The sequence below is a fragment of the Sphaeramia orbicularis genome, chromosome 12 (assembly GCF_902148855.1).
Source record: "Sphaeramia orbicularis chromosome 12, fSphaOr1.1, whole genome shotgun sequence".
NCBI lineage: Eukaryota > Metazoa > Chordata > Actinopteri > Kurtiformes > Apogonidae > Sphaeramia > Sphaeramia orbicularis.
The window spans coordinates 26,559,254-26,586,970 of record NC_043968.1 but is presented as its reverse complement, the minus strand read 5'-3'; the positions used below and the strand labels follow the sequence as shown (position 1 = coordinate 26,586,970).

Sequence of the window (27,717 nt, the reverse complement as noted above, 5' to 3'; positions counted from 1 at the left end):
CCAAGCATTTAAGAGTATGTCACTGCTTGACAGAATATTGCTGGCTCATGGGAAACTAGAGCCAAACAAAAAATATAGTTGATATGATTGATGGGATTCACTGTAAACAGTATATGAGGGAAACAAAGTACATCAGCCTTTGAATGAAAACAAAAATGATCAGGACTACCCCATCAGTGCTGTAAAGCTGGCTGTGTACAGAACTAGACTAGAGGATGTTTTCTATAATAGTGTAGTATTTAATAGTATTTATATTCTGCTGTCTTTTTTAACCCATAAAGACCCAGTACTACTTTTGTGGCAGTTCCCAAATGAATTTTTCCTCTACATTGAACTATTTTTAAGTGATTTATCACCATTTATTATAATATTATCCTCTGTATTTTACATGCTTCAGTGTAAATCATGTGTTTTCCTATATCTAATTCACTGATCATGTAGATGTTCATGAAAACTCTGATGAAAGTTGAGGCTTATTGAATGCTTTTAGTCACCGGTGACTCTTTGGGTCTTTATGGTTTAACATAAATAAGTATTTGGTGACAGTAATAGAGAGCCTGTCCACACAGCAACAAAATTACAGTACAGGCCAAAAGTTTGGACACACCTTCTCATTCTTCGCATTTTCTTTATTTTCATGACTGTTTACATTGTAGATTCTTACTGAAGGCATCAAAACTATGAATGAACACATGTGGAATTATGTACTTAACAAAAAAGTGTGAAATAACTGAAAACATCTCTTATATTCTAGTTTCTTCAAAGTAGCCACCCTTTGCTCTGATGACTGCCTTGCACACCCTTGGCATTCTCTTGATGAGCATCAAGAGGTAGTCACCTGAAATGGTTTTCACTTCATAGCTGTGCCTTGTCAGGGTTACTTAGTGGAATTTCTTGCCTTATTAATGGGGTTGGGACCATCAGTTGTGTTGTGCAGAAGTCAGGTTGATGCACAGCTGACAGCCCTATTGGACAACTGTTAGAATGCATATTATGGCGAGAACCAATCAGCTAAGTAAAGACAAACGAGTGGGCATCATTACTTTAAGAAATGAAGGTCAGTCAGTCTAGAAAATTTCAAAAACTTTGAATGTGTCCCCAAGTGCAGTCGCAAAAACCATCAAGCGCTCCAACGAAACTGGCTCACATGAGGACCGCCCCAGGAAAGGAAGACCAAGAGTCACCTCTGATGCTGAAGATAAGTTCATCTGAGTCACCAGCCTCAGAAATCGCAAATTAACAGCAGCTCAGATTAGAGACCAGATGAATACCACACAGAGCTCTAGCAGCAGACACATCTCTACAACAACTGTTAAGAGGAGACTGCGTGAATCAGGCCTTCATGGTCAAATAGCTGCTAGGAAACCACTGCTCAGGAGAGGCAACAAACAGAAGAGATTTATTTGGGCCAAGAAACCCAAGGAATGGACATTAGACCAGTGGAAATCTGTGCTTTGGTCTGATGAGTCCAAATTTGAGATCTCTGGATCCAACCGCCGTGTCTTTGTGCGACGCAGAAAAGGTGAACGGATGGATGCTACATGCCTGGTTCCCACCGTGAAGCATGGAGGGGGAGGTGTGATGGTGTGGGGGTGCTTTGCTGGTGACGCTGTTGTGGATTTATTCAAGACTGAAGGCAACCTGAATCAGCATGGCTACCACAGCATCCTGAAGTGACATGCCATTCCATCCGGTTTGCGTTTAGTTGGACCATCATTTATGTTTCAACAGGACAATGACCCCAAACACACCTCCAGGCTGTGTGAGGGATATTTGACCAAGAAGGAGAGTGATGGAGTGCTGCGCCAGATGACCTGGCCTCCACAGTCACAGGACCTGAACCCAATCGAGATGGTTTGGGGTGAGCTGGACCGCAGAGTGAAGGCAAAAGGGCCAACAAGTGCTAAGCATCTCTGGGAACTTCTTCAAGACTGTTAGGAAACCATTTCAGGTGACTACCTCTTGAAGCTCATCAAGAGAATGCCAAGAGTGTGCAAAACAGTCATCAGAGCAAAGGGTGGCTACTTTGAAGAAACTAGAATATAAGATATGTTTTCAGTTATTTCACACTTTTTTGTTAAGTACATAATTCCACATGTGTTCATTCATAGTTTTGATGCCTTCAGTGAGAATCTACAATGTAAATAGTCATGAAAATAAAGAAAATGCAAAGAATGAGAAGGTGTGTCCAAACTTTTGGCCTGTACTGTATGTCAATCTGCAAACATTTAACACTGTTTGGCCCTTTCGTCCACATGACACCGGTGTTGTCAGTGCCCTGAAATGGTATTTTTGGAGAACAGGTCCCAGAGCAGAAAAATCTCACAATGTCGCTCTTGTGTTGCTATGTGGATAGGCAAAACACCACATTTTGGAAACAATGACACCATAGTACCATATGACAAGGAAGAGGAAAACCCCGGATGTAACAACAATATCAGTGGTGCATTACAGAGTTGTGCTTGTGCTGCAGGTGCTTCTAAGTTTATTAGCACTACTACAACAAAACCTGTCATCTTCTTTGGAAACCTGAGGAAAACCATGCTAAAAGGGTTTTTACTTCAGCTTGTGTTATTGGTCAGTATCATCAGTTTTGTTCTTAATCAGATTTCTACATCAGCATGAAATTGGACAAAAATCGAACTTACAAAGAGATGAAACTTAGCTAAAACCGGTTTAAGAAAAGGGAAATCTCAAGATGACATATACGATTGTTTGATTAACCCTTTAAACCCTAAGCCTAAAACGGTCCACTTATTGTCTTATTTTGGCTAACTAAAAGGTTAGAAAATATGCTGTGAGGGAGTCTGTTTGCCCATTTTTCCAGGGCACTTTTTTTCCAGTTCTTTTAAAATCTAGCAATCATTCACACTTTTCTGCATGTATTAATACTGATACAACAGCTACTTCTCCAGCTTCAAGTACAAGTGTAAGTGAATTACTGCAAAGACCCAATAAAAAAACCTATAAATGTGCAACATTTCAGGTTTCAGAAACCATTGGAATTCTTCCAATTGCACAAACAGTGAAAGAGTTACAGCCATCCAAACTGCATATGTGCAGGGTGTGTCAGCAATGACACGTCAGGTTTTAAAGAGTTAAGGGCTGACAGTTGCTAATGACAGCATGTAGCTGCTTTTCCATTGATCCTCAAATTGTGAGAAATATAACTTCCACGTAAAAATGTACCTAATGGAAAAACAACAATTTCCCCCAAACTCTGGTTTATCAATTAAAAGTTTTTGCATTGGCAAGAAGTGGTTTTTCGGGCGTAGCGCAAATGGTATATCATGCAAAACTGCAATGGAAAGACCTTTTTCTGCAACTAAAGTCACATGACTTTAAAAAAAAACAAGCAAAACGGATGTTCACGGACATTACAACAAGCAAAGAAGAAGAGCTTTAAAAGAAACATGGTGCAGCATGTGTGGACACACCAGGAAACCAAATCATTTTTTAATTTAGTAAAGGATAGAGGGGTAATATATAATAATTATGAATATATCTGTAAATCAATATGATATGTTCATCGCCATGTTAATGGAATGACTTCTTGTGTTATCCTGCAATAATAAATAAACAAATCATCGCATTTGTGATTTAAGGAAAAAAATTACATCACGCCAGGGGCGTAGAATTGCATAGGGATGCTAGGGACACGTCCCTACCAATATCCAGCCACTACTGTTTTGTCCTTACCAATAAAACCTCTGTCCGTAGTGTTTAGTCAATGATTATGGCACAACAAAGGGTTAATAGTCGGTCTCTGCTAGAAGTCCCGCCTCTAACCTAATTATCACTCTCTGATTGGCTCTGTGGTTTTGCTATCATACATGTGATTGGCCGACCCCGCTGTAACTCCATCTACTTGTAAACGGTACAGTTACCCACTCGTTGGACCGGACAGGAAAAGAAAAAAAAAAAAAAAGTTGGACCGGACAGCAGGCAGTTCATATCTCCAACCGCTCAGCATAAGTTGTCAACATGTCTGCATTTGTTCTGCCTGGGTCATGTCAGCTAGACGGATTTGAATATCAGAGGTGTCATTTACATTTGTACATGCGTCTGTTTGCCTGCATGCGTACATGCGTACATGCGCATGCGTGTCCGTGTGTGCAGGGCCGGTTAGTAGCATAGGCTGATAACTGATAACATGATAATTTCTCATTAATTGTCTTAAAAATAAAGAAATGAGAGGGAGAAAAACAAAACAACAACCCCCCTGTAATTTCTCAGGTGAGCTCTCCCAGACCGGTGCTCACTGTGTGTGTGAGTGACAGAGACAGAAGGGAACTGAATGACAGTCAGACAGGTGTAGAACTAAGCATCCAGGTAAAGGTTTCAGAATTTGTCATCATGAAAAGGCCTTCCAAGGCCTTAGCTGCACAGTTTAGAAGCAGAGAAAAGAGGAGGCAGAAAAGTAATCCAATTATAGAGGGATGTAACCTCTTATAATGTTAAAAAAACGTCTAATGGTACTAGCAACAGCTAGCTGAACTGAAATGAAGCAAAGTTGGCTAATAATGGAACTGTAGATGATTACGATATGAGATATCTGCTAAGGTGTGTGGTTTACTGCTGATGAACTGGTTTATACATGTTTCTATGTGGTTAATATATGTTTCTATGTGGTTTATACATGTTTCTATGTGATTTATATATGTTTCTATGTGGTTTATACATGTTTCTATGTGGTTTATATCTGTTTCTATATGGTTGACTGCTGGTTGGCTGGTTTATATATGTTTCTATGTGGTTTATAAATGTTTCTATTTGGTTTATGTATGTTCCTCTATGGTTTACTGGTAGTTGGCTGGTTTCTATATGTTTCTCTGTGGTTTGTAGATGTTTCTATCTGATTTATTTATGTTTCTATGTGGTTTACTGCTGGCTGCTTTGTGCATCTCCTTATTCATGCTTCATGTATCTCCTCTTCGTGCCCCCCCATATGTATGTGTGTGTGTGCTTGTGTGCATGTATGTGTTTTTTAGGGGGGGGGGGCACCAAATTCATATCTTGCCTAGGGTGCCAAAATGGCTAGAACCAACTGACTATGATTGTTTGCTTGTTTGATCAGCTCTACATGACGTGAAATTATGATCGCAAATGCAAAAAAACATCAACTTTCAGGAGTGCTGCCTTGGAGCACTTTTGTGTCCCCACCGATGTCAGAATCAAAACCTACTCCCTTGCATTACACACATCTGTTTTTTTGACATTTAGTAAATATTGGTAAAGTTTTGCACAGATGTCCAATGGAAAAGCAACTAGTATGTGACAGTTACAGAAAACTCAAAAAGTGAAGTCAGACACAATCTGATCTGTTCATACTGACGCAGATGACCAGTCCCTCGCTTTATAATGGGAAACTCCCACAACAAAACAATCTCACACAAACACAAATGAACACCCCGACTCTACAGAATGGCAAAGAGCAGGGACTTTCCCCGCCTGCAGCACGAGACAGACAGACGCACACATATGGACACACATTCTCAGTGACACACACAGAACGGTCACCTCTGGTTAATACACACACAGTGGGCGGCCTCATGGCTGATCTGAAAGGGCCACGACCAACACTAATACACACTAACACAGACACACACAGGCCACTGTCACTGCAGCCTGTGCCAGATAAAACTCCTCAGCAGAGCAGCAACAAGGCCTCAATCTGTGATCATGACACCGCCTGAACGTCTTCACAGAACAGAAATAAACACACAAACACACAAGGGCAAGCAGACACTATCAGCTGAGCTTTTATTTCATGGTGATTTGTGTTTTATCAGGTTGTGTTATTACTGTCCTCTTCTGACTCCAGGCCATGTTCTTTAAACAGCACTGTCCACTGTCCGACTATGAACACTGGTGACACTTTTACTGCATTTTCCCAGTCTAATAGATTTTAAGCAACATTTCTAGGCAAGCAGTTAAACTTCCCAAAAGAGAAGCACGCCATTATGCAGGAGAAATGTAACTAAAATCCTGATGAGCTTTTTCTAGAGGTTATCTGGAGCTCTTACCTGTTATTTGATGGAGAGTGTTGAGGAAACGGTCCAGATGTATTAAGCTCCTCGGTCCAATGAGCCCCTCACCTCTCTTATCTACAGACAAACAACAAATAAGCATTTGATCCTCGATACAGAAGTTTTTCTCTCTCTCTCTCTTTCAGTATAACAGAGTAGTACATGCTTAGAGGGGTGATGAGCAAGGAAGAGTTGAAGGTTTATATTTAATTACCTTCAAGGATAAAAGCCTTCAACAAAGCTCCCAAAAGGAAACAAGTACAATGGTGAAAAGTGCGCTTGTGAAGATTTCTGTGGGTTTGTTGGTGGGTGGTTGTGCCAGGGTGTGAGGTAGAAGGTAGAGGTAAAAAAAAAAAAAAAAGACAGAACATTCAAAGGACAAGCTTTACTGATTGTCTTTCTCCCCTTCCATCATTCCCTCTTTTTTTCCTCTCTGTTACACCCAAACCCTTGCTCCCCACATTCCTTTTACCCTCACCCTGTTCATACAAACATCTATAAATATCAACAAGAGAGACTACACAACTACATAGACACTGAAAACACACACACACCAGTCTAAACCAATGAGCACAGTGGCGTATTGTGCCAGCTGAGCCAATACACACTTCCACGGCCATTACTCCCCATGGAAACAGGCGAGCGTGTTCGCACACACATGTGATGTTGACGTTGTACCCGCACAGTGGCTGCTTTAGACAATAAGCTATTTCAGGGCCAAATCGCTGACAAAAATCCATTTTTCCACCCCACTAAAAAAGATCAGGAATGAGGGAGGGAGAACAAGCAGGATAGAGAGAAAAGCTGAAATCAAATAAAGAGTGGCGTACATCTCTCTTAAGCTGGATTTATCTCTGTATTTTGTCATCATTCTAATTTATTCCCCAACCTGCTTACAATTACTGCCTTTTCAAAACTCATATCGCCGGCTTGTTGTTGTTCTCACAGAGATTGCGTGGTATCTGCAAATGAATGAGCGGGGGACTTGCATAAGGTGGAAAAGCTCCTAGTGTACTTTTGTAGATTATCCACTTGATACCGATTCATTTTCTCTCTCACTTGTCACAGTTTTGTAAAGGAGGCAATGTAGGACAAACATGCAAACGCACACAAAAACACACACAGACACACTGTACTGTAGAGTGTAGGGGAAGGGAGTGGGCTCATCATCTTTAGTTGTGATTACAACACTTGGCAAGCTCTCCCCTGCCTGTTTGCCTGCCTATTGCCTTACAAATGGATTAGTAAGCCCTGTTCCATTTGTGTGTGTAGCTTCTCCGAGATTTAGGCTGACTTACAAATAACACCAATCAGATTTGGGAGCAGCCGTTGTGTAGTCTTTTCTGGAGGAATATTGGGTGATGTGATTTGAGGACAACAGTACTTTGGACAACCTTCAAACTGTGTGCATGCTTATGTTGTGAAGACTTTACATATCTCATAATGAGGAAGTCTGACTGCAACTTTTGGAGTCAGCCGGCAGGTTAATCCACAGGAGGCCCGCTCACTCACCACTAGTTCACAGCACATGTAATACAGAAGAGGACAAGGTTTATCTAAAGGGTGAAAGAGAATGAGGTCTACAGATTTAGACAGCTACACAGGGTTTCAGATAGATCATTCACAGATGAGGTTTAAGGAAAAAGTAACGGTGGAAACTTCTTCTCAAAGGTGACTAAAAGCAAAACCTGTTTTTTTAAGCCTCATTATGCATGTTTTAAGATGCAAATCTGTGGGTGCATGTCTGTGTTTACAGCTGTAAACAGTGTTTTCTATCTTCCTCCGTTTGGCCTTTCACATGTTTTCCTTTGTCCAACACTGTGAGGATAATTTGTAGCCGGTCAATGCCGTGTCAAAGTTCACCACAGCTGAACTTCTCACAAAAGCACTGTGCAAATTTACTTTGCCGTCACAAGCTAATTGATTGACTCCAAAGCCTTGTTCAAAATAAATTCATTTGTGTATGTTTGATGCTTAAAATCGTGGCGCAAATCCTTTTTCAAACTGACATGGATTATCATATAGGGAAGCACTTTTTCCAGACCGAGTACAAATACTTATATTTGATTACTTGCCAATACCGAGTACCGATACAAGTACTTAATAATCCCATTACAGTTCTTAGTTACTTTTGTAAATGTGCTTTATTGTCATTGTCATTAGTCTGACTGTAACAAAGTGCTGCTACTGACATTTAATGTGTTGGACTGAGCGTTTCTCAATCAATCCACCAGGGGGCGCCGCTCTTAATTAACCATACTGGACAAATACCACAAAGAAGAGCAAAGTTTTTAGAAAAGAAGAAAGTCAGTAATAACAAACATGGAAATGACAGAGGAGGTAATACTGATGTGGATACTAATGTTAATATTGATGAGGGTAGTTGTCATAAATATGTCTTTGAAAAGATCTGCTATCTCCACAGTTCCCAGTGGTATTGCTTCTCTGTCTGGGTTCGCACAGAGCCTTATAAGATAAATGATGATCATTATATGGCTCTGGCTACGCATCTGTAGGCTCCCGAAAAATAGACAGAACTAGAAAAGCACTCAGAGCACAGACCTCCACCAAGGCAGATCAGTGCCCCACCACCACCACCACCACCAAAATGTAATCATTTGTTGCTTGTGCCAGTATCAAAATTTCCTGAAAATTTCAGCAAAATCCTTCCATAACTTTTTGAGTTATCTTGCAAACAAACAGACCTACCCCAATGAAAACATAACCTCCTCCTCAGAGGTAATTACGTACGGAATGTACGCAGGACGGACAGAATGCTCCATCTGTGTCTTTTGTCACCGTCATTTATTTTGAAAAATCTCCGCACTGCTGACATTATTCCTCAGCTGCGTACCTGCTGCACTATGAGGTGAACGTCACGCTGCCATCAAGGACCACTTTCACGAGTATGAGTATTAATACACGCGCTCAGTATCAGACTGATACCTGATACCAGTATTGGTGCATCCCTACACAATAAAAAATGTAGTGTCAATATTTTAGAGTCAAGCTATATTAACCTAGATAGAGTATTTATGGGTCTATGGAGAGTAAACCAGCTCTAACAGTAGAGTTAAAAGTCAGTGTTAAGTTCTGCACAGATGCAGTGTAAAATTCAACTCTACAGAGAGATGATTAGTGCCAGTCTGCCACATTGCATTGTGGGTACTGGACATTTTACTCATTGTGTTCATTGCTCATTTGTGTTAATGTTTATTTAGGTTAATGTGTCTGTTTTACAATCTTTATTGGCCTTTTTAAAATAAAGTAAAAATAGCTCTATAAAGTGTAATCATATTACTCTTAACAGTGTGAAAACACCACAGGGTTAAATATTTTTACACATTTCATTGTTAATTTTGACAGTGAATTGAGTAGAATTAACTCTGAAAATTTGACACTGGCCATAGAATAAATTTTACTCTAATTTTGAGTGGGACCAAATTTTATCGGAAACAGAGTTAAATTCAACTCTCTAAGAGTTAAAATGACACTCACACTTTTACTGCGTACTATCATATGTATTTAAAAGCCATATAACTTGCTGAAAGCTTGCTGAAACTTGACCATACAGTCATTGTTTGAGTGTTCTTCTGGAATTTACAGATAATAAACCATTTTGGTGTTCATGTACAAGGTATGAGCATAATGGTATCATTTTTCCCCAACCTTGAAGAGTGAATTCATATCAGTGGCATTTCCATAGGCCTGGTATCTACTGAAAATTCCGACCCACTCATGTGAAAAAGAATGTAAACTCCTGATCACTACAATATGATTGAATGGTTCCTAAAAGGAATTTCACCTTTATGCATTTCTTATTTTGTTATGTTTTGTTGTGTGTAGTGATCACATATCCATGTCCATCCATGTCCATGTGGGATTAGAGATACAAGATATTTTTTTATAACATCATGTGTTGTAGATGTGATTTTAGTGTGGAATAGGTGTAAAGTGCTCTTAGTACCCTAAAGTGCTATGACTAGCAACTGTCCAGCCACAAACACACTATCATTTATGAAACATAAAAAATTAAGAGTACCCATTTTAGTGAGGAAAACCAATGAGTATATGTTCTACAGGAAAAGTATGTGTTTGTTAGTGTCTGCACATACTGTATACGGTATGCGTTTTTTTCTGATCCGATAGTAGTAGTTTGTGTGAATAAAGCTCTAAGCTGAGCCTCCATTAAGCCCTTTTCAACACAATGCCGCTCTCTCTCAGAAACTCTGATGGAAATCTGCTTTTGTTGCCGCAGCTCAATGTCCCTGCTATCTCCTGATGGAAGGAGAGAGAAAAGACAGGTTTGAATGGGCCTCTATAGTTTTATGTTCCAAACATTTCACACGCACACACACACTTGATTGTGCACACACATATTTGCCAAATCACGCACGCACGCACGCACACACACACACTCATCTCTCCTCTACAATGAATTCAACACTCTCAGTTTTCCTCTCTGTGCAGAGCATCTCTCCGTGCCACAGGCTCCTTGTGATCAAACACCGAATCATGTTCTGCAACTTCAGATAGTGATGCTAACACAGCACTGCTTTTGTTATCTAGTGGAGCTGTTCCTTCACATTGTGCACAGATGTAACTGTGTTTTTCTTTTGGTTTAAAAACTTTGGTTTTCTAATGGCTGCTTTGATAGTTTTCTTTCTAATCCCACTACATCAAATCAACAGGTACCAAATCTTTGTGCTTGGTGTTGGAACTGCCTTTTCAAATATAACCTTCAAACTGAAAGTAATGCTTTACGAAAGTACACATCTCTAGAATCCATTCACTGTGTGTGTGTGTGTGTGTGTGTGTGTGCGTGCGTGTGTGTGTGTGTGTGTGTGTGTGTGTGTGTGTGTGGGGGGGGGGGGGGGGGGGGGGCATGTTTGCATGTATTTGGCTTGTACGGGTTACACAAGTGAACATATGTCAGGAAATATGTCTAGTTTGGTTTGGATAGGAACACTGGATGGCTGCTCCCAGGGCTACTGTGGGACCAGGAGTGTCCAGGGATAAAGCCTGATTGTTGGGAAGATAAAGACCGCTAACAGAGTGGACAGAGAGGGGAGGGACCACAGGAGCATCCCGCCCAAAATCTGCAGCATACAGACATTCACTAACACACACACAAAGACATGTTCAGAAGCCAGAGTCCAAACAAGCATACAAAAAATACTTATCTCCCTTTTATGTGCATCAGTCATGTTCAGTCGATTTGCATTAAAACCAAACACAAACTCACAAGCCTGGTGTATAAAGTAGTGTCCTGGCATTGTGCTAGTCACATTACATAACCAGCCCACAGTCCAACAATCTCACCACCATGAGGACATGCTTCATTGTCTCAAACTGTGCAAATAGGCAGAGAGGTTTACAAATGAACACACTGAACATGCTTTACAGTACCTATTGGTTTAATTAAAAGGAGATGTGTCCGAGGCAAGTGTTTAAACATAAACATTTGAAGATATTCGGTTTACTATTACAGGGCAATTAATAGAAAGGTGTACCTAATAAAGTGGTTACTTGTTCAATATTTGTTTGGCTAATTGTAAACATCTGCGTGCAATCTGCAAAGACAGTCACACACAACTAATAAAACTCAGAAAGAGGAAGGATGGACACAGTCACACACACACACACACACACACACACACACACACACATTACCGCTAGTGTACACAAAGCCACACAGAACACAGCTACAGGGAGCGGGGGCAAAACGAAAACAAGTTAATGCACAAACGCACAGACGGTGACCTCCATCACTAGCCAACTGAAAGCATCTGACTGGGTAAAATGTGAACAACTTGATTGGATTATAGACAGGATACAATGAAGACAGAAAGTCCTGATGTGCACCGTCACATTGTTACTATATCCTCCTCGCGGGTGATCAGGGTCACAACGTTCACCAGAAAAGAGATACACCAAATGTAACATCAACAAAACATCAACAAATCCTTTTCACGGTGCAGAGTTGTATCAAGTTGTATCAAGTTCTTCAAGGAATGACAGCTTTTCTGGTCACCAACTGACCAATGGCATGTTTGATCATGCTATGATGTTATGTTTTTGTTTTAATGTAATGAGGGTTTTAGGTATTCTTCAGGTACTCTTAAACATCACTGAACAAGAACAATCAGTTCAATCCGAAGTATCTATTATCCTTAAACTGCAGACCTTTGGCCACAAAAATCAAATCAGTTCATCTTTGAGTCCAAGTGAACGTTAAAACAGGAGAAAATCTCTCAAGGCATTCTTGAGATGCCCTGCTCATATGAATGAACATGGGAATGGTCATGTGGCCAGAATGACCTTGACCTGTGGCCACCAAGACCATTTCAGCTATCAAATGTTGTGACTTTCTGTGAAACACTGATCGACTTTTAAATGCAATTGGACAGACTGCTTAATGGACAGACACATCTATGTATGAAGATGTGCCATGCAATCTCCTTCATTTTTTGCACCTGTTCACAGGTTTGTGTGCTAATGATTCTAGCACGAACACATCTATTAGGTTTTGAGTGCAATTTGCCCGTTTTATGCACTGAATCAGGCAGAAATGGAGGAACAGGATGGGAAAAAAAACAGGTGTGTAATATCCTGGCAGGCGTAAAAGCGCTATGTACATCGCTTTAAATATTAAAAAACATAAAATATTAAATTAAATATTCTTTTTTTTCTTACCTTCTTTACAAAATCTAACATGGACCTTGATCCCTCAGCCTTCCTTTTCAGGCCCTTTTTTATAGTGTAGTAGTCGTTGCTCAAATCACCTCAATCGCTGGATAATGTCTGGACAAATGTTGGATTCGTGTCTATTTGTATTTCGAATTTCCTGCGGGATGATATTTCAGGGCCAATCAGAACCCCCTTTCAAAAGATTAAAATAATGTGGTATCGACACAACACACTAATTACACACTCCAAAAAATGCTTAATATGCACAAATCTCTGAAATCTTCTATTGCTGTCTCTTTTCCGTTACCGTTACTTCCACAACTTTTATGGTTGTGCAACAACTAGATTATGCAAGGCACAGTATGGACTTCTCTGATTGGTCCATGTGGTGCACTTTTCCACCAATAGAAACACAGTGATATGTTTTATTTCATGCAAGCACTTCCTGCTTGCAAGAAATTCCCTTAGGAGCCCATTTTTACCGTCTCTACCTGCACTGAACGTGCACCAAACGTAATGACATTATTATCCAAAAATTCTGTTTGATGATTCGCTTCATTTTTGTGAAAAATGATGGATTTAGTCAAAATTAGGCCGTGGCAAGAGAACAGTATATTGATAATTAGTTTTGAGCAAGCCGTGCACCACTATTTGGCCATGCTTTTTGAAAATTAACTGTGCAAATCACGGATGCATGGTTCGCTGTCTAATACACTGGTTTTATGTCAGAGTTTCTAGCATTTCAGGTGTTCTCCACATTTCAGCACACCGATTGGGTCATATACAAAATGGCAAAAACTCTCACATTGCACGTCTTCAATGAGCAGAAACATGCACATACAGAGCATCTCCACAAACCACCATTCATGCTTCCATGGTATTTCACATCAATAACAATCTACTGACATGTCCACAAAACAGTGTCCAATTAATGTAATTCAGGCAGATTGGACATGTGTTTGATTAATATCTGACTCCTAAAATAATGTGTAAATATTTCTACATAAACATTAGTACTGATGTTCTGTTGGGTGTCAAAACTTGAATGTTTGTCACAGTGTTTGAACCTTAGAGGAGGTAATGTGCACTTTTCTACATCATTAATGATGCATCTTTTGCAACTGTTAAACTCCATGAGTGCAGGATCATAAGGATGCATATGTAATAAAGCAGTCTGATCCTCATTACTTTCATATTCAAATACTGAAGCTCAGAGATAACATACACACATACTGTCATCTCTAATAGTTGACTGATGATTTTGCACTTGATATGATAAAACATTATTTCAGTATTCTTCAAGCCTCACACACTTTGGAGTTAGAAGGGGATGGTGAGTCAGAGGTGAGTTTGTGTGCAGTTAACACCAGCTTTCAGCAGATAGTATTTGCACCAGCTCCACCAATTTCACAAACATTTTTTGTGAATGACATAGTTTTGACTAAAAGGCTTATTTGCATCAAAAGGGGATGATTTTGTGCTGAATGTATGACTATTCCCTAATTTACATCCATGCAAATAGCACCGCTGACAGTTTGCTGTCAGTTCCACCTTTTGCAGGTGCTTTGTGAATTATACACAATATATTTTCACTCATTTGCACCTGTGCTCACAAAATCCACACAATCCAGTTTTAGATCTGGCCCTTAAAGTAACTTAAATAAATAAATACAATACAATACAACTAGAGCTGCACAATATATCGTTTGAGCATCGTCATCGTGATGTACATGTGCGCAATAGTCACATCGCAGGTCCTGCAATGTAGGAGGCAAATGAACTCAACATGTTCTCATCTAAGTTTAGCCTGGGTATCTGACGCACACTGCATGCAGCCATCCACCAATCACAATCATTCTTGATCAGTTTGCCAAAGCAGACCACACCCCTGCACATGGAGTGAGTCGCTGGTAACAACATTGAAAAATGAGCAACGAACAAGAGAAAATCACCGAAAACGAAGACTTGGTGCCAAAAACAAAACCAACATCAGTTATCTGGACTTATTTCGGCTACAAGAAGGATGATATTGAAACACATGTTCTGTGTCGGTAGTGTCTTCCACTTGTTGCCACAACGAGAGGAAACACAACTAATTTGTTTGACCATTTACGTCAGCACCACACAGCTATTATATCCTCCTGAGTATTTTTTCATATCACAAAATATATCGTAGGGTTAAAAAAAAAACGCAAAATATCGAGGAGCCCTAAATACAACAATACACTATATTACATTAACACTCTTAAGGATTTTTATATGAGACCTGCTGTGAATTGGAGTAAAATAGTTTGCAACTTTTTAAATGTGTGTTCCTGGAAAAACTGTTTGTGAAGCATTGATATAAATTCTATACAAATATACACAGTTCCATATTAGAATGTATTATATAGGTGGTCACGTTTAAATGCATACAGTAAATTGTGTTTGTGACTGTATGTCATTTACATCAAAGGAGGGCAACCACGGTGAGGCACAATTACTGTTGCACTAGATTGTTGATAGCATTGCTTCTAGGCTTATACTGACCTTATGAACCTATAAATGTTACCTATAAAATTGTAATTGTCACTTAAAGGTACAATTCACGTTTCGAAAAGCTTCAACTGTAAATTACTCTCATTGTGCTATAGATTCTCTCATCTGCAAGTCAATCAGTCCACGTGGACAACGACACAGCCCAAGTGATTTGGTTCAAACATAAATGTCGAGGGCTAGTGTTTATGTGTTGAGAGACGGTGTGTTTGTGAGTGTAAGCAGCAGCAGCAGTTGCAGCATCTGTGAGGGTCACAATGTTAAAGTCCAATCTTGTTATATCAAATTAATAGTGGCCTTCTCAGCACGCCTTCATGAACACACACACAAATGCACACAGAGTGGCGACGCATCTTCACCACTTAATCACGTTACTCACGGACTGCCGCAGAACACACCCACTCTGACATAGATCCACACCAACTCAAGCACATACATATATGCATTGTTGACAAACAAAGCTACACATTGCAATACAATTACAGGTTATATATCTTATGAGGACTATGTCTAAGGAAACTAAGTTACCTTTTTCTAATGTATTCTTTAAGGTACAATTCACTTGCAGAGTGCTATAGCTCATTCTGTCTTCATTACAATCAATCCATGCAGACGATAACATTGCCAAAGTGATTTCATTTATTCGTTCATTCATTTAAAATATATTATGGCTGTAATGCTGCATTCTGCAAATGATAATGTTAACAATAATAAAACACACTTCATTATGTTCCATGGGCAAATTAATGCCCTGGAGCACATTATATGAAATGAAGGCTGGTCTAATATTATACAGACAATGCACCATCGGGTCCAAAGATGTCATCATGAACCATAACTTATTGGAACAAATGTGCTTAGCAATTATGCATCAGTGACATCAGGGTATTGTATTGTTCACGGTGGACAAGGACACATCTCAGTACCTTGACCCCTTCTCAGTGCTAGCCAATAGCTATTCAAACCAAGGGTTCCTTTTGAAATACGACATCACTACTTTTCTTTGCCAAGTCTAAATCAACCCGGGTAATTTGCATTATATAAACATGAAGAATGAGACCTTTTCAGTTCTGTCTTTGTGAGACAGAATGGGTAGATTGCATTGCTGATGGATTTCAATGGGGTCACCAAATACACAGTTGTAAGGCCTTGAAACAAAACACACAAGCATGTTACTAAAGCAAACACTTTTGACAAACATCATACTGCCATTATATCCTCTTCTTTAGAGTTCTTGAAACAAAAATCCACCGTGGTGTCTCATGTGCTTAATCTTGTTCATAATGGACTTTTGTACAGTATACTAACTTGTTGAAATATTTCCTTGCTGATAGCTAAGTGGTAGTTTACAGCTGCTTTGCTTTGCTACTTGTTCTAGTTTTCAGGACTCGGACTAGGATTAGAAAAATAAAACAATCATCGCCCACATAGAGATGGTAGTTTTCAACTTTTCTGTCTCTTATCTCCACTTAAAGCACTGAGTTATGGTATTTGTTTCTTAGTATCAATGCCATTTCTTCTCTCTGTCAAACTGATATTGCATTCAGTCTTGATTTTTTTTGTTAAACTTCAGTAACAGTAACAGAGGCTGTAAGTATAAAGAATGCACGGTATGAAAATACCTGAAAGTCACAGATTTTAATAATAACTTCCCTCTGTTAGCGGTAAGTCATACCACACAAATGACAATGATTGATCCACGCAGTAAAAGCCTTCATTGACAGAAAACCAAAGTTGATTTTGTGGCATTTAACATCTACTGAACCTCAAAATACAAAAATGAAATCAGTGCACAATGTCTATTAATGCCAATACAGTTAGAAATAATGAAGCTAAAGGATTGCTTGCACTGTTTCAAAGTTGTATTTATTTATTTGTACTGACATAATCCAAAGTCTGAGATAGGAGAAGCAAAATGTTGATTTGTGACTGAGGAAAACAGGACAACATGGGGTACCAAATTTACAAAGAAACCTTTAGATTAGTAGTTTTAGAAAATATACCAGTTGCATCGATCATTTCTAAATCCTTTTTGGTTAAGTAGAAGTAAATTGTTTTATTAATCACACTGTGAGATGGTCAAACTAAATTTGACACTGTCAGAATTTTGTCCCAGACTGGCTTTGGTCAAAAGAACAGGAAAATGGCTGTCCTCAAATCTCTATCACTGAGCAATGGATCACTGTTTTCTTTAGCTATGACCAAATATATCACTATTTTCTCATCTTTCATTTGGAACAGAACAAAATTGCACAGTGTAAACTCAGCCTTACTTCTTATAGGTGACAACTAAGAAGTTCTCACTGCAGGTAAAAATGGCCAAATCTGACTTTCTGTCCATATGTGACCCATATCTGTTTTATTATGACAGTCTGAACAGGCCAAATCTGATGTTATCAAATCTGACCAAGGCCACTTTCATATGAGGTCCTCTGATGTTCTGCAATGTGACTTCAGTCTGGTACTAGTTTTTTGGTATCTGCTTCACTGAGGTTCCAAAACTGGGAAAGAGATACTAAAACGTGATGAGTAAACACTGCAGACCACTGATTGGTCAGAGTTGTCTCTGTTTTATTGCGTCATCATTGTGCGACCTGCCATTAAAAAAAAAAAAAAAAAAAACAGATTCGGAAGTTTACAGTAAATATACCTGTAAGTTAATCCACATGATGACAGCCCACAAAACTACACCGTGGTTGGTCGAGGAGGTTCAGACATTTCTGTCCTTGGTGGCTGAAAAAAAAATCAGCATGAGCTTGATGGGACAACACGCAACGAGCGAGTTTATCAGCCACTCTCTGAGCAGACATCACGGAAGTTACATGCTGCGTCGCTATGACATGCAGGTACTCTAAAGTCGGTAATATCCAGTAATGGAAACGATCTGCAGGAAGAGTATCTGGCACACGAGTCGAGTCGAGTCGGTTCAATGTAGTGGAAACGTGGTATAACAAAGCAGGTCCACTCACTGTTCATGCAGAGGTGGACTTTACAGACCCTGTAGACCACATTGGACCTGAGATTGCTGACTCACTGTCCTCACTGGAACTGTTGCGGTCACTGTCTTGTAATGCATGCAGAAATGACCAAAAATAGTCACTTGTCTGATAAAGGGTTAAATTATAACGTAAACAACTACGCAAAAAAAATTGGATTTCAGCAAAAAAGTTTGAATTAAGCATTAAGACCTGCAGTGTGAACATCACATAAGTCTCAGGCTGCCAACTGAATGACCAATCCACCTGGCTGTATTCATCTGCACACTGTTTGGTTGCATTTCAAACTTATATGTTTGTGTCTTGTTCTCAATAAAGCAATATGTTTTCTGTAACATCTGAACAACTGGCGAAAGGTAAGTACAAAACCCTTTCAATCCCAGTCTTTCACTATGAATAAAAGTAAGTCCAGCTGTCTAACATAGCCTTCCATAGTTAGACCTGTCTCTACACTGTTAATGCTGTACCAATGCTAGAGATAGGCACCATCCATTATCATATAGGGATAAAAGCTCTCCAGACTGCTTGGCTGGTTTGTTATTCATTCATTTATTATTATTTTTTTAAATGAATCACACTTGTGTGTAGTAGCTCTAAGCATAGGATACAAAAACAGGGCTTTTGTAGAACAGTGCATTGAGAAAACTTGTTTTGGTCACTTGTTCATAGAGAGGTGAGTTGAGGTACTAAAATCCTTGCAAAGAAACTGTCACATATAAAGATTTGTGCCTTTGTTGAAACTTGCCATTTTCAGCGCGTCGCAGCATCTTGAAGGTTGTTATTGTTATTTTACGTAGAAAGGGGCACAAGATAATTGAAATAGTCACCCAGTGGTAGAATTATTCCAACATGCATCCGGTGAGCTAGTCCTTTCATTTCACTCCATAAAATGAGACTATATTAAAAAAAAAAAAAAAAAAAAAGCAATATCATTTTAAAGCTTTTCCTCACTGTCAGTAAAGTCTTATGATAGGATAAAATGCAGAAGTCCAGGTGCTTCATAACAAATGTGTGCTCTAAAGCTAAAAGTCATCATGGTAAATGATGTATATATCCTATTCATTGTATCTGTCATCTGTAGGATCGAGTTAGCGTTTGTATTTTCTTTTTGTATATTTTGTTCATCTCTTATCTCTATATCTTGTTCTAGTAGTACTTTAGTAGCACGTGCACTAATATTTTATTCTGCAGCCTTTGCACAGTCCTACTTTTTCTTTAATATTCTGTGTGATATTTTTATTTTATTTTATTTTTTTCCTACACAGTCCTGTTTGCACTAAGTGTTTTGCTGCTAAACTGAACTGAGCTGCAAAACTGATTTTCATTGTTCCTGTGACAGTGACAATAAAGATCTATTCTAGATTCTAAATATTCTAGATTCTAAAGATAAACCAATGTAACGTTGGCAGATTTCTTGTCTGTAAGGAACTGGAGGAAGGGGCAGAGAGTTGGCATTAGGAGAAACTATAGGTTCAGTCGTGATCGACAGGGGAGTGAAGGATGAGGAGAAAGTGAAGCACTCTTTATCTGTGTTCTCTCTGCCGCTCTCTCTCCCTCTCTCTGCCAGTTGCTGTACCATTAATACCGCCTCCACAATTAGTGTCTTCTCACCGGCAACACACACACTCAAACACACAGACACAGTGACACCCCAGGGCCCTGCACAACCCAAACAGCATAATTAGACATCCCCTAAACAAAGCACACACTCTGTAATTACTCTGTAATGTTACATAGCACAGGGGACTCGACAAAAGCCATTTTCCCTGGATCAACCAGTGGCACACACACACAGACACACACATGCACACACACTATGCTATACTCTTGTCCCATGTGCCTGTGACTGTGTACATTTCTATTGATTTCACCAGACAGAGAATTCCCACTGGCTGTTGTCTGGCTTGTGAGTGTGTGGTTGAACTGTGTGCGAGTCTATGAAGCACATACAGAATCTATAGGTATGTGTGTGCTTGCTTACATGAATATATTCTCTGCTTGTGTGTGTCCCTGAACTCTGCACAAAAAAAGGCAGAGCAATTGAATCTCTCATTTGTTTCTCAGTCAGGGGAGGCTGCCATTGTAAGTACAGCAGGAGCGCTCACACAAACATACACGTCCTAATACACTCCTCTTTCCTTTCTCTCCCATCATCTCTCGTTGCTTCCTCTTCTCCACAACGGGACATGATTAATTTCTCCAGACAGAGCGACAGAATAAACACAGGCCCAAACACTTGTGCTGATACTGTTCTTGACAGCACTCCCCTCAGCTCCGACAATCTACCACCACCGCCACCCCAATCTGACCCCCTCAACACAACAGACATCACCCACACCCAAACACACACACACACACACATACACCCATCCACCCTGTTCCTCCTCTCACCCTCTCCTCCCCTTTTTCCGCCTCTGTGCCCCCAAGTCACTGTAGATATTGCTCTAAGTCCAGCGGCAGTAAATTAAATCTCTGTGCCAAGCCAAGTAGTGTGAAATCACATTAGATCTTAATCAGGGACCATTGTGTTTGCCTTGCTGGATTTTTCCCCCCTTTTATTGTGAGTGTTATCTTTTGTTATTTACAGTTTTATTTCATGATGTGTGTGCAATCTCAGGGGGAATATCTGTAAGCAAAATCCTCACAGCTTCTTTCAATACAGAGAACTATCCATCAGCCCAATCCATGATGGTCAGTGTTGTTTGTGCTTCAGTTTATATTAGGGATACAAATTATCGATTAATCCATTAATCATTAGTTGGTTGACCCTGTCGATCGATTAACGATTAATTGACAAGCGGCTATTTTCCTGAGAACCTGAATTTCTCTTTCAATAGGGTCTATAAGAATAAAAGCTAAATATTGTTTATATACTTCATGAAAAAAGCATGTCATATTCCTTAATGATTGATTTATTGCACCATTGGATACAGTACAGACAATGACATTTATGGAGTAGAACTAAAGAAATTCTGCAGAGAAATTCAATAAAATAAATGGATCTGAAGAGGGGCAGTTTAGAAAAAATGGACATTTCTGCCTTTGCATCACTACATGACAAGATGGAGCGAGATTTCAGCAGAGATGTGTTGTTGTAATGTTCTAATGTTCCAAAATGTCTCTGTCACTCTACATGCGTTTTTCTTATAATATTATCTAGTATTATGCTTATGATTAATGACCACAACAAACATACAACATGATAAGTCATCAACTGATTGATCACAACATCCGTCCCCCCCAGTCACAAATTCGTTTTGGGGGGTAGCAGGTAGTCAATGATAAGGTAAGCGGAGCTCACTTTCACTTTCTCACAGCTTTATCCACAGAGCTATATAACCCACCATGTCCTCGACATATAGGCCTATCGTGTTACTTTTAGAATTACGTACCACCCCTCCTTACACACACACATTTTTCGGGCATGCGGGGGGGGGGGGGGGGGGGGGGGTGCCAGTAGGCTCATGATGTTGTTAGTGGGGCGGGGCATGGTTCAAAAAAGGTTAAGAAACCCTGACATAATGCATTGAAAGTCGACCTGCTCTTGCATGTAAACATAGCAGTCGAACAGAAGTTCAGAAGTCGAACATCATGCACCTCACCTGAACAAAAAGTACACAGTTTAGCTCTGGGTTGATGATGCAAGCTCGCCATTCACTATAGTGGTGGTCTGTGACAGCATGGGTTAACAAGCTGAAAGTGTGCATATTGCCACCGCTTGTAGCGGAAGGGACATGATTTCAACAAAGATCGATTACGCTCCCATGCATGTAGACCGGGACAAAGACTCCAATTAAACAGCTTAGTCAAGCTGCAGTTGTAGCTCCACTAAGCTGTGCATGGAAACGTATTGAGTGAGGGACTCAAAAATGAACACAATGATTACAGTGAGTTGACGAAAGGTCCTGTATGCAACTAAAACACCATGACTTTGACCTTTGACCTTATGCCGCGTTTCCACGATGTGGAACCGGCTCGGCTCGACTCGACTTGGGTACCAGGTCCTATTCCTGGAGACCGTTTCCATTACAGGATACTACCCACTTTACAGTACCTGGACATCATAGCGATGCGGCGCCTTACTTCCATGTCATCTGCTCAGAGTCGCTGATAAACTCGCTCGTTGCGTGTTGTCTCGTCAAGCTCACACTGAATTTTTACGTCTGAACCTCCTCGACAAACCATGGTGTAGTTTTGCGGGCTGTCATCATGTGGATTAACCTACCGCTATATTTACTGTCAACTTCCACTTCTGTTTTTTTGTAAAACGGTGGGTCACAGAGACGACTCTCTGACCAATCAGTGGTCTGCAGTGTTTACACATCACTTTTTAGTATCTGGTCCCCAGTCCTGGAACCTCAGCGGAGGTGATACCAAAAAACTAGTACCGGGTACCAGATTCCAGGCCCTTTTTCGTAATAGAAACGCAAAAACGCCGAGTCGAGTCGAGCCGAGCCGATACCACGTAGTGGAAACGCGGCAGTAGTGTCCTGTCATTCAGACTGACCATGACAGTGTGAGTTCTCTGCAGCTGGGATCCCTGGTCAATTGCAACCATCAAAGTTAAGTTGATGGACATTGTCGTTCGAGTAGCATTCCCGGTAACACAGTAGCTTTAGTGGCTTTTGTGGTATGACTATGCCTCATTTGTAAAGAAGATGTCACAAGAAACAAGTTTTTTCTTGTTCAGCCACGTGAATATCACACAGGCTGCATGCAGTTGAACACCTCTGGTCAGCTTCTTTGCGCTCACACACACTGTGCTTTAATACAGTCAAATTATCTATAATATTGTTCTCATGTAGATATTTCTCTGTCGTCAGGCATCATAACAAGTATGAAACAATAATTCAAAAATCTCTTACCAACACAACCTTGTACAACAAATATAGCTACACACAAGCACACAATCACAAAGAAAGTTAGAAGAGACAGAAACTCAGATTCATCTGCCAAACAGCACTGTCTGACATGAGCAGTTTAGATCAGAATTCAACTAAATACAGAAGACACTAAAACAGCAGGCTGTGTTTTGAAAGGGTTATGACACACCAGCACAGAATATCAGCTGATTGGAGGATCAAGTTTGGCTTTGAAAAAGAATTTAGCACAGCCTGCTGTTATGTAGATACTGTATTCTCTTTTTGTATTCATGTTTATGCTCAGCCTGCTCCGACTGTGTCCAGAGTGACGATATCAACACTGAACCCCGTAAAACATGGGTTATATTATTAACCACCCCTTCCCCCACCTCATATCTTACATGTTTTAAATATTGATTTTTATGTGTTTCTCAGTTTTTCACGTCATAAGAAATCTGTACAAAAAAGAAAAAAAATCTGGATACAGTTGTAGATACTGACTATGTTACTAATTCTCATGATAGGTAATGAAACTTTCGCACCATGATCGTCATTGTTAATGTGCATGACAGGATATTCAATAGCGTATAATGTAATGTACAATTTCTTTAAATAATGTAGAATTTTCCAGCCCTCACCCCAGAGCCTTGACTGTTTGTTGATGGTCACACTATAGCTCAGCTCTGTAAGAGGCACACAATGACCTGAAACAGTAAATAAACAAAACCAAGGCCAGGAAGAGTGTTTCAGATACATCTATTTTCTGGACAGTAAGGACACGAAGACAATTAATTCATCACGGTTGATGCAAAACAGTGAGAAATTGTGAGGACTATTGTATTGCGATTTTGACGTAAAGCACAGCATGAAAAATGTGGTAAAAGAAAAAGGTAACAATAAAGAAAGACCCTTTTTACTCATTGACTGTAAACAAAATCTATTTTATGAATCTTGGTTTGAGTTCAGGTCACTGCAACTGAAAGAAAAATCTATGCAGTCGTCCATCACCCTGACCCCAAGTATTCACTTGCCTACACAGTACCTCAATGTCACACAACAACATATTTCCATTTGTGTCATCTGCATATATCTGTGGTAGAACTAGGAAAAAGGAACAAACCAAATAATTGTGATAAACAAGAAGCTCAAATGCACAAACTGCTAAATAAGTGTGATTTTGTCTCTATAAATTCATCAGGCTTATCTTACTAATGACTTCTTCTTTTTCATCCATGTGCCTGTATATTTGTAAGCATGCACCCTTGTCTGTGTGTCTAACCTAATTTACATGTTTGCCGCTGTGTGTGTGAAGTTTGACAAAAGATGTTTTTACAGAATATCTTTTTGTCATACTTCTCTATTTTCTGTCACATTAAGGATGCCTATCAGTTGACCAGTTTTTCTACTTCTTTTCCTCCACATGAGATGTCTATTATTGTATTCGCCGGACTGTAAAGGAGAAGTAAGACATAACTTAACAGCGTTTACCCTAGTCTTGCATCCTTTTGTGTGTGTGTGTGTGTGTGTGTGTGTGTGTGTGTGTGTGGGGGGGGGGTATCCACCCAGCTATCTATTATCTCTTTGACTATGCTTGTTTGTGTCTAATGTATTTATTTTCTAAGTAGATCAGTCTTATACAGCCAGGGCCAGTATTTGGCCTCTGTCAGCTGGATCAAAACCAGTCATCCGGTGGTGACTTGACTGAGGCTACGTTTAGACGGTAAAGCCTCCCACAGAGTCAAGCGTGCTGTGTGCGTAATCCGCATTGAGTCCGCCTCAAGTACACGCAGACGTCCACGGAGTCTAGTACACCCAATTCTGTGGGAGCCTTAATGATCTGAACCGAAAATGCAAAAGTGGCATTGCGTTCTCACTTTAATTCTACGTTCAGACATGCATTTTGAGGGGAAAATCTGCAAGCAGATGGACAGGCAAAAGTGAGTGAAATTTCATATTTATCAATGTAGTATACACGCCAGGTCAGTGGCACCTGCAGCTGTATTGTGTACTGAGTGACATTAGAGAGAGAGAGAGATAGACAGCGATACTTATAGACACCTAACTGGGAGCTGATGGAGAGCTGCCGGCCAGGGCTGTGCTGGTCTGCAGTCTTGTGGGAAGGAGGTGCCGTTTGGGGGGGGTGGGGTGGGGTGGTCATCCTCCTAATACAATTGTAGGGGAAACACTGCTTAAATAAATAAATATTACATTTGCATTCACTGTTCTCTAAATGAATGACTAATTACAGTTCAAATGGTGTCACTTAGGGTTTAAAAATGTTGGTGTAAAATCACAAAAATTCAAGTGTAAAGAGAGGGAGAGAGATGGGGTTGAAGACTTATTAGCAGGAAAGCAAAACCCATTTTCTAGTTGAGTGTGGCTCACAGTTATACACCCTTTGGCACTGTAGCAGAATAGCATATGAAAACGTGAAAGCAAGAGCCATACCTGGTTGAGAGCAGAAACCAGCCTTGATACAAAAGCACAAGGAAAAAGGTATTTGTGCACTTTTGTGTACGAGTGAAGGCCTGTTGACAAAGTTGTGTGCATGGAGGCCATATATACATAAACAGAGGTGACATTCCTCTTCTCCTTCCTTATATGACTATTTTTCTCAGATTCTCTGCCTGTTTTTGTCACTCATAATGCCCCGTTTTCTTAGAAACGAGGGACACTCCATCAGTTTCCATACTTCTCCCTCGCCCTGACAATGCCAGTTGAGCCAAGAACCACAAACACACAAAAGGATGGAAAAAAAGTGAAATAATTGATTTCATGTCAGCATCAATTAGAGGGAAGAGAGGTGAAGAGCAGCACAGAAGCAGAGGGAGAGGGATAAAGTGAGCAGTTGACATCAGCTAATGGAAAAAACAAAAATAAAAGATACTGAAAAACATGAAGAAATTGCTGTTGTCTTCAATCCATATATGTGTTGCTGTATGGACTTTTTATAGGTGTGTGCATGTGTCTGTCCCAGTTTTTCTGATACTGTCCATGGCAACGAGCACATCAATTCTGTACCAGTGCACAATAGCAGTAGCGCACACAAATGCACAAACACCCACAGCACAGAAGAGTTAGAACTACACGTGATCAACAGATTTTCTTCATAATTTAATGCCGCTGCTTAATTCCCTTTTTGTCTTATTTACTCCTTTATTCTATTTCAACACAACAATATGCAGGTATGCTTGGCATGCATGTCTGATGTTTCCAAAACCTTACCAAAAGTCGATGCATTTTCCTCCATAATGATTTTTAACATGTACACATAGTGACTGTTCAAACCACTCATATAGAACATCTCAGAGGGCTAGTTGGCGTTAGTTAAAAAAAGACAAAAGGTACAAATAAAAGGTGGTAAAAACATTGATTATGAAGCAGGAATGTTGGTATATTTTGTTGCTTGACAGAACTAATTGACCTGAGGCCTTGCAACATAAAAACTTCGAGCTTCTGAGCTCAAAGACTGACATCTGCTGTAAAGAGGCTTGCATCAAAATCAGGACAACCTGTAGCTGAGTATTTCATGCATACATAAAGAAAAGGTCTGCCTGAAGAAATTGTGAGTGACAGGCATTGAGTAAAGGAGACATTGTATTGATCTGGTTTAGAGCATCAGAGGTAGGAAAGGAGAGGGGGTAGAAACTGAAGTATGGATGAATAACTGAGAAAACTGAGGGTTCCAAGAAAATACTGTCTAAGACTGTGTTATCTTAAAGGATTGTTTCATAAGCACATCTATGATGAAAACTGTTTAAAAGTGTACTGGAGGGGTGAATCTCAAAAGTTGGCAAATTAGCTGGACAGCAGTCGTTTGAGCAAATTAATCCTTGAATGTAAATGTTTCATCTGATTCACACCTAGATCATAAACCACAGAGGAACACATCTCTAAAAATCCATTCATATAAACACACTTCTGCTGGTGTTCACACACACACACACACATTCACACATTCAGCATCTGTGCATTATAAAAGAATAAAGGGGGGGCGGGGGCAAAGGGAGGAAAAGGAGAAGGTGGTGGGAGATGGGTGCATTTGCCATCTGACTTCAGACCAGATACTACTAGTGGAATGATAAGTGTGTTTGTTTAGGCGTATGTTTGCGTCTGTGCACTTGTGTAGGACACAGCAGAGCAGGGTGAGGATACTGTTATTTTTCAGGGGACATGATGTCTCATTGTGCATCGCACACACACATACAGTCAGACAAACACACACGCCGCGTGTCACTGCGCATTACTGTTGCTTTCTGTGGGCGCTGCATCCAGACAATGACAGGCAGGCAGGAGCCACAGCATAATGAGAGAGAGCAGGGGCCTTCGCTTACACACACACACAACTTCCACGCGCACACATGTGAACACAGAGGGCAGTCAGCTTCACTCCGTCCCCTAGCCTCTCAATTACCCAGCAGGCTTTTAGTGCCACTCCGCTCCACTACAGCAAATTACCCAGGGCCCTGTCTCACTTAGAGACCTGTGACTGTGTGTGAGTGTGTGGTGGTGGGTGTGGGTGTGAGTGCTTGACAGAGATGGAGAGAGAGAGACACAGTGTGTGCGTGTGTGTGTGTGTGTGTGTGTGTGTGTGTGTTGAAGCAA

The 27,717-nt window shown here is 40.2% G+C and overlaps 1 protein-coding gene across 1 annotated transcript in view; it reads right to left on the bottom strand.

Annotated features, from left to right (window-relative positions):
* The window catches only part of sox5 (SRY-box transcription factor 5), a 208,446-nt gene that overhangs the window by 141,868 nt on the left and 38,861 nt on the right, over positions 1–27,717 (bottom strand). The window contains 1 exon segment of the mRNA XM_030149442.1: positions 6,027–6,102. The gene's annotated coding sequence lies outside the window, so the exon portion shown is untranslated.